Raw genomic sequence first — 10,406 nt, forward strand, 5'->3', positions numbered from 1 at the left:
GGCCGCCCAAGCCTGGCTATATAAAGCGGTGGAAGACGCTAAATGTAGCTGAATTTACAACAACAACACCCCGGTTTAGACAAACGCTCCCTTAGCTGTGACAATGAGATCCCTTGTAAGTCCTGTCTCCTGTGGCTGTTTTTAATCATTATTTCAAGCTTTCATTTCAATCATATTTTGAAACAAATATGTGATATATCAGGCGGACGTATCTTTATTTTCTTTTAATAAACTCAACTGTTAATTATTGCCAGAATAGATTACTTTAATATTTAGTAAAATATTTAAAAAAAGGGATCTTGAGTATTCCTCTACCATAGGTTAGTTTTAGTATACATTTCTACCTTAGGTTACCTTGAGTATCCCTCTCCTGTACCTCAGGTGGTGGTGCTGGTAGTGGTGGTAGTGATGGTGGTGGTGGTGGTGGGGTACCCGTCCCAACTGCCTGCAGGTGTAACCGCGGCCGACTGTCCCACCTATCCTTTCTTCCCCTGTCGTGTCCCTGTCCAGCCGGCCCAGCCCGCCAACCCTGCCAGCGTCACCTGCTACAACTTCCCCTTCTACAGCTGCTAGATTCGTCGTTCTACAGCTGCTAGATTCGTCGTTCTACAGCTGCTAGATTCGTCGTTCTACAGCTGCTAGATTCGTCGTTCTACAGCTGCTAGATTCGTCGTTCTACAGCTGCTAGATTCGTCGTTCTACAGCTGCTAGATTCGTCGTTCTACAGCTGCTAGATTCGTCGTTCTACAGCTGCTAGATTCGTCGTTCTACAGCTGCTAGATTCGTCGTTCTACAGCTGCTAGATTCGTCGTTCTACAGCTGCTAGATTCATCTCTCTACGGCTGCTAGATTCATCTCTCTACGGCTGCTAGATTCATCTCTCTACGGCTGCTAGAGTCATCTCTCTACGGCTACTAGATTCATCTCTCTACGGCTGCTAGATTCATCTCTACACGGCTGCTAGATTCATCTCTACACGGCTCCTAGATTCATCTCTACACGGCTGCTAGATTCATCTCTACACGGCTGCTAGATTCATCTCTACACGGCTGCTAGATTCGTCTCTCTCTCTCTACGGCTGCTAGATTCATTTCCATCTACGGCTGCTAGATTCGTCGTTCTACAGCTGCTAGATTCGTCGTTCTACGGCTGCTAGATTCGTCGTTCTACGGCTGCTAGAGTCATCTCTACACGGATGCTAGAGTCATCTCCACGCGCCTCTGTAAGATGTTCTCTCAACAAGACACAACTTAGATATCAAAGCCTACCTAGAACCTTCCTAGAAAACACACAACTTAACCGCAACACTTAGTTTCTGCTCGTCACTTTGACGCAAAAGTGTAACAACGTAATTATGGTTCTATACGGCACGGTTTACGTCACACGTCACGATTACGTCATGCTTCTATACGGTTCTATTATATTGGCACATAAGACTGAAGGTAACTGCAGAAGGCCTATATATATATATATATATATATATATATATATATATATATATATATATATATATATATATATATTTGCATCGGGGACTTCAATTGGTGGCTTGTAATTGTTGAGTGGCGTGTGTTTGGTTTCGTCAACCAATAGAAATCCAGTTATAAGGTCGCGGGGCTTCATCAGCCAATGGAAATGCAGTTGTATGAGGCTGCGTAAACCTCTCGAATTTCTCCCCCAAGAAATCTAGTCTCAGAAATGTATGGCTGTATTACTGGCTTGTTGCTTGGCTTATCTTGAGCCTGGTAAGAGGCTCCCTCATTGGTCTGTGCTTCTTCGTAACACAATGTTGAGTTTTGGGGTTCTATCACGCAACGTCGACACTCTTGCGTCTGCGTCATGCAACGTCGACACTCTTGCGTCTGCGTCATGCAACGTCGACACTCTTGCGTCTACAACACGCAACGTCGACCTTCTTGCGTCTACATCACAGAACGTCGACCCTCTTGCGTCTACATCACGAAACGTCGACACTCTTGCGTCAACATCACAGAACGTCGACCCTCTTGCGTCTACATCACAGAACGTCGACCCTCTGCGTCGACTTTACCCAGTGTCGACCTTATCTTCTACATCCCTGAATTTCTACTTCTTTATCAAAGCACATTGTACATTGTTTACAATGATGGACTCCGACGTTACATCTTCGTCTCCTCATTGTCCCATTTTCTATTCCTCCTCTTTATCCTTATTCTCATTTACTCTATTTCTTCCCTTGCTCCTCCTGCTTGGTCGTAATGGCTTGGCACTTTCTTTCCTGATTGTTTCCTTCCTTTCGTCTCCTCCCTCTCCATTGAATTCCTCGTCGACTCGTCTTGGAGAAGGGAATCTTGTCGTCAGCGCTGAGACTTAAGATTTCATCGGCAGCTTGTAATTTTCCTGTGTATTATCGGCCTGGGTACTGCCGCTATGCAGGTAATTGGGTCATTGGCTGATAGGACTGCTGCCTACCCTAGTGCTGCCTTCCCTACAGCTGCCTACCCTACAGCTGCCTTCCCTACAGCTGCCTCCCCTACAGCTGTCTCCTCTGCTGCTATGCCTCTACTATCATCTTTACAACTACTACTTTCCTCCAATGCAACTTCTATTATCACTATCTCTACAACTGCTATCTCTGCTGCTACTGTCTCCTCTACTTCAACCTCTGCTACCACTCGATCTACTATAAGTGCTACTGACGTAGATGTAGTAGATCGAGTAGATAGGGCGCGTAGACGTATAATTGACCTCTATTTCTTGTAACCTGCTGTCCATCTTATATTATAATTCCGAGTGGTCGACTTGTATTTTGGTTTCAATTATTTTCAATCATTCAATCGCCAGCGTCCTGATACGCCATGTTTGAACGCGTGTCTAAAACTGAAAACCTTTTTTTTTTGGGAGGTTTTAATCAATCTTTTATATACTCAGAATACCACGATTTTTATCTTAGAACCTAGACAACTTATAAAGCAAATTGTTTTAGGATGATTTGAAGAATTCAAACAGACATCTGTAAAGTTTTGTTTTGGATTCAAAGTGTTGTTAATCAACGTAATGTTCCATTCAAAAACTAAAAAGGAGTTTGATTTTATAAATATGTGAAATGGTATGTATTAAAATATGAAAATTCTGTGATCTTTTTGCATAATTTCTTGTGAATAAAAATGCTCATTCAAAATGTTCTAATAGATTACTCCTCGCTACGTTCTGCTGCTAGTTTAATTTAATATGCACCCCATACCCATCCTGTGATTGGTAGGGGATTCTGTACCCATCTTGTGATTGGTAGGGGATTCTGTACCCATCCTGTGATTGGTAGGGGATTCTGTACCCATCTTGTGATTGGTAGGGGATTCTGTACCCATCCTGTGATTGGTAGGGGATTCTGTACCCATCCTGTGAGTGGTAGTGAATCCATAACCATCCTGTGAATGGTAGTGGATCCTATACCCATCCTGTGAATGGTAGTGAATCCCTTAACCATCCTGTGAGTGGTAGTAAATCCCATAACCATCCTGTGAGTGGTAGTGGATCCCATACCAATCCTCTGAGTGGTAGTGGATCCCATACCAATCCTGTGAGTGGTAGTGGATCCCATACCAATCCTGTGAGTGGTAGTGGATCCCATACCAATCCTCTGAGTGATAGTGGATCCCATACCAATCCTCTGAATGGTAGTCGGAATGGCCACAGACTCACGACTCGGGAACTGAACACTTAATATTCGTTTACCTAAGGAATCAACATCATTGATGAGCAAATTAGTTTATTAACGTGCTCATCGTATACATCAAGAGACTGTTCACAACTTTGGTTAATTTTAACTAATAAAATGCTCAGGAAACAAAGCCCCAATGTTACGTAGGCTGAGCCTTTTGTATTTGGGAATACAAGTTATCAAGATGTATATAAGTCATCTGAGATACAGTTACAAGGGCTGTAATTTAGAGGCCTTGCTGGAGCTACGGTTGGTTGATACCTGGTTGATGGGGTTCTGGGAGTTCTTCTACTCCCCAAGCCCGGCCCGAGGCCAGGCTTGACTTGTGAGAGTTTGGTCCACCAGGCGTTTGATGATGGTGCGATCAAACGATAGATTTGTAGGCTGCACGCAAATACAATAGGCCTCTATACAATAGGCAGTTTTTGGGGAAACCTGGTTAGGATTTGCGGCAATGTCACTCCAGATAAAATACTTTATCTGCCATTTCTGGAACACTATTGATATAATTTTCATTATATTTTGTATCTGTTTCACATTTAATTACACAATGATATAACGATTTCAGTCTATAGGCAAGACAACAGAAATTCTTTCAAGGCGCATGACATTGCACAAACAACAAGGTTCCATTGAAGAACGTATGGTTTCTATACACACTTAGGATACATCTAGCGATGTATCTTAACCAACAACGCCGAAATAACTGACAAATACAACGCTAATTGAAGATTAAGACATCGACGAAGCCCTACATATCAAACCATGTCAAATAACTGTTAAAAGCCATCTCACACTTGTCATCCTCAAGACGAAGACACACTAGACCAATCTCACACTGCTCCAGCCTGCATAATACCATAAGACTTAAGGAACTACAGGTCTATTGGCCCATACGTCATACTTCTTCACATCACCTTATTTTGCATCCACCAGTTGCCTTTGAAAATGTTGACAGGATCAGCAAAACATCAGCATTAACGTCAAGCCGTATGACACTGCGAAGTGAACTTTGCTGAGTTAATGTTTCAACTTCTAATGTAAAGAAGAACAGGAGAAATATAGTGAAGATTTGTGCTAAAATCTTACCCTTTTCTCTTTTATATCATAGTCAATAACACACACACACACACACACACACACACACACACACACACACACACACACACACACACACACACACACACACACACACACACACATACACAAACATACCCACACACATATCTCACACGGACCGGTTTGTAACGGTTAACTAGGAGAGGGGGGGGGGGAAGTGTGGAGGGAGGGGGAGAGAGGGGGAGAGGGGTGGGGGGGAATGAATGCAGGTGAGGGGGGGGGGAGGGGGAGAGGGAGGGCAAGTCAGTGGTCCAGAAGACAGGTTTACAACCTCAAGGTGATCCTGCACCATATTTTTTCACGGGGAGAGTAGGGCCGAGGGGGGGGGGGGGTACGGACCGGAGGACAAGTGAGAATGAGAGTGAGGGGTGAGAGTGAGAGTGGGCACCCAGCTACGTACAGTACGGTACGGTACGTCCCCTGTGTACGGTACGTCCACTGCTCCACTAGCTAGTGGTGTTCTCCCCCTCCCCCCACTAGTGATGTACCCCAATGATGAGTATTGCACCTTGTACCACTTCAACTAATTACTATCCCAGTTACAACTATTAACGATAATACTATCAATATTAAGAATTAGTACTTAGAATTAGTACTTAGAATTAGTCAAACTATTTGTCAAAAATTATTTTCACAAGATTCCCCCAACATTGCACCCGCCAGATAGCGTACTTCTGAGACTTGGTAAATGTTAAATCACCTCATTTGACGACCTATTCACCTGAGACAATTGAGTCAACACCAGCTGCGTTTGGGGTACAAGTAACAGGATGAACTACCCACTGAGTTTACCTCATATTGGGAGGTTCTCTGCTAATATAACGGCAAGTTTACTCGTAGGATGAGGGACGTTGCTTTATAGATTCGCCCTTTTTGGCAGAATTTAAACAAAAAGTAATAATTATTATTTACCATAATCTAGTGAGAATTATTGCGTATTTTTTAAAACCACGAAAAATGGATAAGCGTATGCAAATTATCGATAATATTTTGGGATTAAATGCTTCAATATTTTAGCTGATAAGACACGGAAAACGCCTGTATGATGCGAGACGATCAAACACGCGACTATTTAATTCACCTTATGTAAGGCTGTTAACTTTACCGACGTCCTTCTAGGCAAACTGCTAATGACCTTTCCCAGGATGCAACCCACAGCAGATGTTTAACTCTAGGGCACCTATTTACTGGTAGGTGAACAGTCACATCACGTGAAAGGAAAAAACATTACTCAAACCCTTGCTATAATCGAACCTGGAGCCTTAAATGACCCGACTACACTTGCCCCTGCGCCACGGGACTTGTATGCACGAAGTTTTTTTGCATTTGGCGTCTTAGAGCACAAGACAGGAACCTCAAGGACACCGAGAAATATCGGGGTAAGGCCGAGTGTGTGTGCGGAAACGCCTAGCGAAGGAGGGTGGTTATCTTGGTTATCTTAAGATGATTTCGGGGCTTTTTTAGTGTCCCCGCGGCCAAGTCCTCGACCAGGCCTCCACCCCCCCAGGAAGCAGCCCGTGACAGCTGACTAACACCCAGGTACCTATTTTACTGCTAGGTAACAGGGGCATAGGGTGAAAGAAACTCTGCCCATTGTTTCTCGCCGGCGCCTGGGATCGAACCCAGGACCACAGGATCACAAGTCCAGCGTGCTGTCCGCTCGGCCGACCGGCTCAGGACGGGAGGGAGGTTGGGGCAAAATGTCCACAAACACCACCATGTTGTGATGACGGCGCCTGACTCGTCTGGACGCTGGCGGGAAAACAAAAACAAAAAACGGAAATTTTGGGAACGGCTAAAATTCCTTGCTGAAACGCAAGCCCCGACTCAAATATTGTGGAATCGGAACTGTTTGGCTTCGAGTCACCTCACTGCCTAGTTTCTTGGGTTTTAATACTAAGGTTCCATTGAATTTCAGTCGCATGTTAGTGGTTTGATATGTGCGGCGTTGTAGAGAACTGCAAATTTTAATGCAAGCGAGGGATGTTGTTGTTGTCGTTGATTTAGGGGCGACGACGATCGTGGGATCGGATGCGCCCCGGCGTACCCGTGATGGGTTCATCGCGAAGCCCGAAAAGGTGAAACGCCAAGCCTAATCGCGAAATGAGTGACGCCAATCACTTGAAGCTAATATGCCATGCGGCAAAGAAACACAAACGGGTAGATGATTGGAGAGCCCCAGGAGTTCCCCAGGGTGACAAGCACCAGCCCCGCCCCACACAGAGAACACCAGGTAGTAAAACCAAAACTCGGCCCCCAACTAAAATGCAAAAGTCATCCAGTGCCCCCTGGCAGAGCAGAAGCCAGCCGCCCACCATGACTGAGTGTACACCAGGACCCCACCTAGACCCACCAACCCCCGGCACCTCTCGGCCAAGCCGGCCCCCCGAACACCGTCACCCAGCCGGGAGAACCAGCCAGAACACGTAGAAAAAAATCTATCAACAATCCCATGACCTAAAGCGATATGTGCGCCAGGCGTCGTATAACCGGACCGTTGAAGAGGGATGCCAAACGGCAGTAGCAAAGCCAAAACGCGAAAACGGGACGTGAATCGGCGGCTCCCAGGCGGTGGAGGAGGTTGTTGTTGTTGTTTTAGATTCAGCTACTGTGAACAAAAAGTTCCAAGTAGCACGGGCCCGTCCTGAGCCCATAGTGGACTTACCTGGCACAGGAGCGAGGCTGTAACTTGTAGAGGTGTCCAGACGTCCGCTCGTTGTCAAGGTTGAACCAGGAGTCCCCGAAGCGAGGGATGGTACGTTTATAATCTCTGTGAGATTAAAGTATTTTCTTGGGGGTTCCTTGTTCTTCGGTTTCTATGACTATTTCTTTCCGGTGGAACAGAATTTTTGTCTTCTATTTTCCTCGTTGGGTTTATCGGTTCCTCTTCTTCATTCTCATACTTTTTTCACGTCCTCTCGTTCTCAATGCTCTTCTTTTGGTTCTGTGCCGAAGGTGGTATTTTAACTTAACATGCGAGGCCTGGTATTCCAGCACTCGTTGATTTAGGCACAGTTCCGCAACGTCTGGCTAGTTTTCTTAAGTGTACCATGGTTTTAAAATTTTCTTTGACTGTTTTCTCTACTGATCTTTAGTGTAAGGGGTAACCTATCTATATCTATTCCGGCCGCTTCAAGGTTGGACCATCAGTAACTGATCTCATCAACAAATGCCAAATGGTCGTTAATCCAGCCGCTAATCCCCCCCATCCCCTATTTATGAATGAAAAATGCTTTACACACGGCTCACAAGTGATGAGGTTAGAACTTATAAATATTTATAAGTTATATATTATATATTATATTTATTAGGATATATAAATAAATAAATAAATAAATAAATAATAAATAAAATAAATTTACTGCTCCCTGACTAGTTCAAGATGACGTGTTGGAGAGCCGCGCTGGAAACTGAACACCAATAGTTTAACTCGAGTTGATTTTCTGATATTTTATATTATTTTGTCTGACATTTTATCTTAATATACCTTGCAGTTCTTTTTTTTTGCGGGCCCTAAGCATGTGGCTGGCCCACTACAGCACCTTGTAGTTATACATTGTGAAAGCGGTCAGTTGGGAACAATTTATTTATTTATTTATATACAAGAAGGTACATTGGGTTTGTGAGAATACATAGCATAGTACAGTATTTATAATCTTGTAAAGCCACTAGTCCGCGCAGCGTTTCGGGTAGTTATCCCGATATCAAATATCAATTTTTATCAAATTATTTGTTTTATTATTTTGTCGATACCTATTTTAAATTAGTTTTGAGCCACTACTCCGGCAGCACTTCAGTACATTCGGATTGATGTCCATAGGGAATGGAAAGGATGGGGGAGGTAGAGGGATGGGGAGATGAAATTCAGGAAGAGGATGCGGGTGTAGAGAGAGAGGAGGTTTGAAAGTTCCGTGGCCTGTCCACCATGGGTTGACATTTTTGTATGTGTTGTTTGTTTGCGTATGTGTTATGTTGGGTACTTCAGTACAGGTTCCCATTTTGGGCCTGGACGAGGAAGCCAGAGGAAGGACCAACATCCACATACCGCAAATAAAAATTAGGAGCGCAAAAGTAGCCTAAACTACTTTATCCTTTTGAGATGTATTTTATTCTCAATAAACGTATTTGAACTTAAAATTATTGACAATAGACCCAACAAATCTGACCCAACATACCCATGACATAACTATACGTGGAATTATGATATACATTTATATCAATTTATATTAGAGAAGATAGATTTTGGTTACACAGCCTCTTCAAATTTAGGATGATTCCTTGGGACCGATCACAGTTCAGACAAGCTAATGTCTAATTCATCCCATCCCATCCTCCGGTGAATGCAAATAAATGTCAACTGAACTCAAATGCTAAATCTATCCTACCTTACGCCTAAATATAGACAATTAAAATGTATCCAAGTGCAGATTTAGTTATGAAAATACCATCCTATATTATTCGATTTAAAATGATGAATGCGCTCTTATGGGTCGTTGAGACCAACAGAGCCTGATGATTGGTTGAGTCTCCCTAGGCTGAGTCTGTCCAACTGTTTGATGACTTGATTGGTAGAGATTGATTGGTAGAGATTGATACTGAACAACGACTAGTCGTTTATATTGAATAAGCCTTCTGCAGCACAGGTATGTCTTTATCTCTCTTTTTTCAGTCGTTAAGCAAGTTCTTCCAAAAGAAGCTGTGTATATGTTTCTTAACCTATAATAGACTAAGCTTATCTATTTGTCGTGTGTTGCATCATTTTATGGAATAAATTCCTACATCTCTTCTAAGAGCCTTTGATTTATTTAATTAATGAGGGGAGGTTTATTATTCAGAACATCCTACAGAACGCTAATATTTCCCACTTACTGTATTATTGTATAAATAAACACTGTGTAGAGATGTAAATGTAATGGGAAGTGACCGTACTGTTGAATAATGTATATTGTTGAAGTGTGAGCTTTATTTTATGTATTTATGGAAGTTTCTTGGTTTCTCATGTGTCTGTCTGTCTGTCTCCCTCTCTCCCTCTCTCCCTCTCTCTCTCTCTCTCTCTCTCTCTCTCTCTCTCTCTCTCTCTCTCTCTCTCTCTCTCTCTCTCTCTCTCTCTCTCTCTCTCTCTCTCTCACCAAACATGTTCGTATCATAGACGCAACCACCCCTACCCTAACCTTCTTTAACTACCCTTACCTTCCACCATTCCCTTTCCCCCTTCCCTTCTCCTTCTTCCCTTCCCTTCTCCTGCTCCCCAATCGTCGTTCGTGATATGCCACAAAACGAAAGAGAAAACTGCCCTTCATCAAAGCCAGACAGAGAGATCAGAACAACAAGATATAGCACGACTAGGGACACACAGGGATGTCACAACATGGACCGCTCGTACACAAACATCCTTGTACCTCATCTCGAAACGGCGGAATCATCCTTACCATGTTTAACCTTAAGTAATCGAGTCTTCTTGACGAAGCTACAATGTAATATATATATATATATATATATATATATATATATATATATATATATATATATATATATATATATATATATATATATATATATATATATATATATATATATATATATTCGT

At 43.0% G+C, this 10,406-nt stretch overlaps 1 long non-coding RNA gene across 1 annotated transcript; it reads left to right on the forward strand.

Moving 5' to 3' along the window:
- Window positions 1-46: 46 nt before the first annotated feature.
- Window positions 47-3,160, forward strand: LOC123746883 (uncharacterized). The gene is made up of 2 exons (XR_006771576.2): window positions 47-115; window positions 382-3,160. It is a non-coding gene; the product is annotated as an uncharacterized lncRNA (long non-coding RNA).
- The last annotated feature ends 7,246 nt before the right edge of the window (window positions 3,161-10,406 follow it).

This window comes from Procambarus clarkii, chromosome 93 (assembly GCF_040958095.1).
Source record: "Procambarus clarkii isolate CNS0578487 chromosome 93, FALCON_Pclarkii_2.0, whole genome shotgun sequence".
NCBI lineage: Eukaryota > Metazoa > Arthropoda > Malacostraca > Decapoda > Cambaridae > Procambarus > Procambarus clarkii.